Genomic DNA, 6,501 nt, shown 5'->3' with positions numbered 1-6,501 from the left:
GAGCTCGCCGTCTCGGGGTAGGATTCGTCAGGAGATGACGCGATGATGTTGCGGATTGACAGAAGGTGATGACCCGATAGATCCTCATACTCGATGAAGTTAGAACTGACCGAAGAAGCGTAGGTCGCAGCATTGCACATCCCAAAGGGGAAGGGCGACGGCGAGGTCGAACCCCCCCTGGGAGGCACTGGTGCTGCAGCAGATGACGGTGCCGGCGCAGATGACGCCGAGGCACGTGACGACGAAGTGGTGGCCCCGTTGGCCGTGACGCTAAGTTGCGACATGCCAGCCTCAACCCACGTGGGGGAGCTGTGGCGTGCCGCACGACGCCGCTCCGCGCGTGCTTGTCGCGAATGATGGCCCGAGTGCATGAGGTCGGAGTGACGGGGTTGCGTCTAGGCGAGAGGAGCTGCATGAGGTAACCGTTGCCAGTTGCTCTAAACTCGAGACTCCCGAACCAGATCACGTACCCCGCTGGGAGCAGATCCGAAACACCCATGGGGTATGGGTTGGATCTGCCCGCCATCCCTGGAGATCAAATGAGAACAAGAGAGAAAATGTCACGCAGTGATCCCCTACCTGGCGCGCCAACTGTCGGTGCCCTGACCCGGGGGTCCGGATCCCAACTAGTAAATGCTGCATGTTTCCTCGTCCCAGATGTTGATGCAAGAGGCAACACAGTAACGCACGGGTTTATCCTGGTTCCGGCCGCAGGGCCGTACGTCCAGCAAAGGGGGTGTGCGAGGGCACTGTATTATCCTGCACCCGGAGTGCTTGTAGTAGGGGGTACAAGCGTGGCGAGAGAGGGAGGGAGGCTCCCAAGTCTCTGCTAGAAGAGGAGTCGGTTGAGGTGAGTGCTCAGTGGTGCCGAGAGTGTGACGATGATCGCGAGTGTGGGTGACCATCCCCCTTAAAGGAAGCCCGCCTCCTCCTTTTATAGTCATAAGGAGGGGCGGTATACATGAGTGGGGGAACGTGGAAGTCGTCGTCCTCCCCCGAATCGTGGGGGTGCAGTAGTTGAACACTGTAAAAAGTACACTGTGGGGCATGGCGTCGAGCGTGGCAGTCGTCCTGGATGTCGTCCGTGGTCTTGCGGAGATCGCGCCGGCGTCCTGCCCACCCCAGCAGGCGGCGTGGTCGTCGCTGTAGGATGTTCAGTCCTCCAGATGTGGCATTCAGTGGGCCCTGCAGGTCAGGGTCCTGTGTGCTCCAGCGGGTGGCGGGGCACGCGGCGGTCCCGGACCCTCTGGATAGAGTGCCGGTGTGAGCACTAAGGAGGTCCGAGGGTTGCGTGGAGGTCCCGAACCCCTCGAGGACGGAGGTCCGGGCCTCCGGCTACTTAGCGCCGGGCTTCCCTCTTGGAGGGGTACGTGGCGTCGCCGGATCCCTTCCCAAGCTGGAGGCGGGTCCGGGGCCATATGTGTGATGAGGTGGAGTCCGGACGGCCGGAGTTGGCAGAATAATACGGGGAGCAGTGCCGAGCACGCCGTGTCCCGCGTCGTAGGTCCCACAGTGCTGCCACAGCGTCCGGGATGGCGGAGCAGTGACCGGAGTCGGCGGATGGGACTCCGGTCACAGCCACTATGGGGAATGGCGGCCTGACGCCGTCTGTCCTGAGCACTGTGGAAGAGTGGTTGGCATTCAATACCTCCGTACAACGGGCAGTTGAGCGGTAGGGCCGTTTGTCCCTTACGCCGAGGGGTGGCCTCGAGCGAGGCGGAGATGAGTTACCCGCTCGAGGGAGGTTCGCAGCCCTCGAGTGAGGCGGAGATGATTTGCCCGCTCGAGGGTAGATTCGCTACCCTCGAGCGAGGCGGAGATGCGGGGCGCAGTCGAGGGTCCCGATGGGAGCCCTCGAGCGAGGCCGAAATCGTCTCGTGGGCCCGAGAGGGGTGCGAATAGGCCGTATGCTAGGCTTCTTTGAGTCCTTCCTTTCTTCGAGATTGGAAGGAGGCCGTGGGCCTTCGTGAGCCCGGTTACCGTAACAAGTGTTTGCGTTTTTAGAGTGATCTTAGTACTCCGATTAGGGTGTCCTAATCGTGGTACCCGACACTACGCCATTTAGCGCAGTTATAGCCCTATTTAGCATCCATAGCTGCCATAGCGGCACAAATACAAATAGCTTAGCGGGAACCCTTTAAAAAGACTATAGTGGAGCTATAGCGGGGCTATAGCCGGCTATTTAAAACCATGGTAATCAGATAACATTATGATATTTTATATTCTTACACATTTTTGTAAATATTAATATGTTTAAATAACTAGCTAGTACTATATTTTTATATAGTTAATTACATGATTATTGGTCATGAAATTTATTTATTTTTATATATTATTTCAACTCAATCAACTCAGGTACTTGTAATAATTCTATGAATAAATAGGTAATGATAAAAATTTGAAAGAAATTAAAATAGAGAAAAAGGGTAAACCTTTTAGTAGCCGTTGGGAAGCAAAGAGGCCTTTTGCCGTGGGTCGTTTCTCGGGCACACGACAAAGCATTTACCGAGTGCTAAAAATCACGTGGCAATTTTTTTTTCATAAACTGATTTTAAAAATATAAAAATAATCAGGGAGGACCCCACCCCATAGCCACCCATCCGCTCCATCAAAATCGAAAAGTCATAGCATTTTTCGTGCGCTACGCGGCCAACGGGATTCGAACCCAATGATATTTTATATACTTATACATTTTTGTAAATATTAATATGTTTAAATAACTAGTACTATATTTTTATATACCTAATTACATGATTATTGGTCATGAAATTTATTTATTTTATATATTATTTCAATTCAATCATGATTAAAGGATGTATAATACAGTATAACTCAGGTACATGTAATAATTCTATGAATAAATAAATAATACTAATAATTTGAAAGAAAATTAAAATAGAGAAAAAGGGGAAACCTTTTAGTACCAGTTGGATGGAACGCCATCGTGCATGCAGTGACACCCCCTTTGGTACCGGCTCTACTAAAGATCCTTGTTAGTAGTTGTCCAAGCACCAATACTAGCTATTTACCACACTAAAGACTGAGACTTTTAGTCTCCTTTGCAGAGCCAGAGAATTTCCAAGAGCTATTGTATCTTGAGTGAGTTTTCTAAAAAAAGAAAAGGAAGACAAAAAAAACTCCATCATCCTTTTCTATTTAGGGGGTGCCGCTGGCATCTTTGCCTAGCGTTGAGTGCTAGTCATCCCTTTTTGAATTTTGGAGAAGTTGTTAGATTTCATCCCTTTTTCGCTAGCTATTTCGTTTTACATAATAACTATATAAGAATTTTAGCTATTCACGGATACAAGAGTTCTTGGAGATGCAGGGTCCTTTTATGTTCTATAGGAATGGAAACACAAATGGTCATTAGATATCAACTACTACTCTCTTTTCGTTTCCTCTAATTACTATATGCAATTGAATGCTAGTTATGTTAAATATAACCTTCTACAAAGACCTTTCCTTCTTGCACAGTTAGAAATGGATGAACCAATTACACGAACAAAAAATAATACCAATCCTGCAAGAATAATCAGAATAATTTATTTTACTCCCGATATACTAATACACTTCTTCAAGACAACTTTATATGTACTAAACATGAAACAGCTATCAATTTCAGTAATACTGCTTATCACATATTAGCAACTCGCAGGCATGGACGTGCATTAATCACTGGTTCGATTATGCACGCAGAAGGATGGAGTGGTTGTCATCACTTTGAAGGATCCCTATGTCTCCCTATGGGTGCCAGGCCATATGGGATTGCTGTCCCCATCCGCTGCCACGTCACTAATAGTTATCAAGACTTTGATTTATCACTGGATCTGTCTGAGCTTGTTGATTGGTAGCTGTTGGAAAAAGAAAGAGTCAAAAGTATATGTAGACGGCCACCGAAAGTATCGTGTTCGTTTAGCCCCTGAAAAACTTTAATTTGCCACCGTGACCTAAGCCATGACGCGCCGGCGGCTACAAGTTTCCTGAAGACTAATTAAACAGGAAGCCTTTGACAATGGCTTTCTTGCTTGAATTCCCCGTCGCCCATGTGACCTACTCCGTGACGCCAACAACGGCCTACAAATAACCCAGCTGATCTCTGGTGGTAACCGCAGCAGCAGGAACACAGAAGCCGGCCGACAGTCGCAGGCAGCAAAATAGCATCCACTGGTGGCGCAAACCGTACGTGCAGGGGATGGCTGCTGCTCCGGTGACGGTGCCGCGGATGAAGCTGGGCTCCCAGGGGCTGGAGGTCTCGGCGCAGGGCCTCGGCTGCATGGGCATGTCCATGGCGTACGGGGAGCGCAAGCCGGAGGCCGACATGGTGGCGCTCCTCCACCACGCCGTCGCCGCGGGGGTCACCTTCCTCGACACCTCCGACGTCTACGGGCCTCACACCAACGAGGCCCTCCTCGGCACGGCGCTGCAGGTGGGTGAGGTGAGGGGGAAGGTGCAGCTCGCCACCAAGTTCGGCATCACGCCGGACGTGAGGGGGGGGTGCGCGGCGACCCGGCGTACGTGCGCGCGGCGTGCGAGGGGCAGCCTCCGCCGGCTCGGCGTCAGCTGCATCGACCTCTACTACCAGCACCGGATTGACACCACGGTGCCCGTCGAGGTCACGGTGAGTAGTGTCACGTTGCCGTTGGTTGCTGCTGCACGTTGAGCTTTCTTGCTTGTTTCCCTTCTAGCATGGATTGCTGGATTTGTCGTGCAGATTGGTGAGCTCAAGAAGCTGGTTGAAGAAGGGAAGATAAAGTACATCGGGCTGTCCGAAGCGTCTGCATCAACAATCAGGAGAGCGCACGCAGTTCACCCGATCACCGCCGTCCAGATGGAGTGGTCTCTCTGGTCACGAGATGTAGAGCAAGATATAATCCCAACGTGCAGGTACAGAGTGTATTGCATTGCAGGAGAAGAAACAAGACTCTGTTTTATTATTGGAATGGATTGTAAGATACTATATATGTTCTGAACTCTCTTCGTGTTCTGATGATTTCAGAGAACTTGGCATTGGGATCGTCGCATACAGTCCATTAGGCAGAGGGTTTTTTCTCCGGTGGAGCCAAACTGGTCAAGGAACTGCCCGACAACGATTTCCGCAAGGTGAACTATCCATGATGTATCTAAGAACTATAATTGGGCAATTTGCCTACTGTTCATGAATTCATCCTTTCACTCAAATCTTAATTCAACCCCCGTTGTCTTTCAGAATCTACCAAGGTTTCAGCCAGAGAACCTGGAGAAGAACGCACTCATATTTGAGCGTGTCAGTGAGATGGCCGCAAGGAAGGATGCACGTCATCGCAGCTCGCAACTAGCCTGGGTTCACCATCGGGGAACCGATGTCTGCCCCATACCTGGAACCACAAAGATAAACAACTTCAAACCAGAACCTGGGAGCGTTGTCGGTGAAGCTCACGCCCGAGGAGATGGCAGAGCTTGAGTCCTATGCCGCCATGGATGATGTCCAAGGTGACCGGTATCACAGCACATTTCTGAATACCTGGAAGGATTCCGAGACCCCTCCTCTGTCATCTTGGAAAGGGAATTAGAAATGCTTACTGTTATCTGAGTGCATTCGCCATAAATGTATTTGCATATAGTTGCCACCATCAGAGTACATGCAAATAAATGTTGTAACGATCTCTTTGAATATCTGGTTTCCCATTATGATTGGAAAGATCACATTGTGCCTAATTTATACTTCTGATAAATCTCGGGGGGGGGGGGGGGGGGGGGGGTCGATTAACACACCATGAAGGCGGCATCGCTAATATGTGGGATGGCATAGACCCTTAGTGCACTTCTAATGTAGGATCTCAATTAACAGACCTATGGTAAGATTTATTTTTATTCCAGATTGAATAATCTTTCTGTTTTTGTTGTTCCTGAAGATGAAGATAGTTTAGTCTTCTTCTCGCAATTTAATAGAAAACCTTTGTATGCCATACTAAAAGTTAGATGTATCCATCCATCAACGTACCTGCCAGTGGAATATTATCAAATTTCTCCCCAAAATTCACAGGTAGAATAATATGAGCGCGGGAACACTGATTGCTCTACGACCACGACGATATAGTGAGATCAGAGACGAAGTTTATAATGCTGCTTACCTCATTGTGTTGAAAAGGTAGAGTCTTTCTCTAAGCTTCAGGTAGCACAAAGTTGTTTTTTATATACTCTGCTGGTTCAGATAGCCACCAGCCAAGTGTTCGCACATTGAAGACTTTACCATTTATTTGTGTGCCTCGCCCCTCAGCCTTCTACTCACTGAAAGGTGATTTTTTATTCAGACATGGATCACTTCATCGTAATGTGGAAATGTTCCGAACAACTGTACTTCTAAAAGTATGCAAGACCTAAGTTTGCCATAGTAGTTTGTCACTGATGTAGAAATTCCCACGATTTATTAACATTATTTGAGTACGGTAGAGGTAAGACACCTACTATATATATATATATATATATATATATATATATATATATATATATATATATATATAT

The 6,501-nt window shown here is 48.6% G+C and overlaps 1 pseudogene; it reads left to right on the top strand.

Annotated features, from left to right (window-relative positions):
• Positions 1-4,181: 4,181 nt before the first annotated feature.
• Positions 4,182-5,694, top strand: LOC120640559 (annotated as a pseudogene).
• The last annotated feature ends 807 nt before the right edge of the window (positions 5,695-6,501 follow it).

The sequence above is a fragment of the Panicum virgatum genome, chromosome 7K (assembly GCF_016808335.1).
Source record: "Panicum virgatum strain AP13 chromosome 7K, P.virgatum_v5, whole genome shotgun sequence".
NCBI classification, from domain to species: Eukaryota; Viridiplantae; Streptophyta; class Magnoliopsida; order Poales; family Poaceae; genus Panicum; species Panicum virgatum.
The sequence above is the reverse complement of the archived record's forward strand: the minus strand, read 5'-3'. Positions and strand labels throughout refer to the sequence as shown.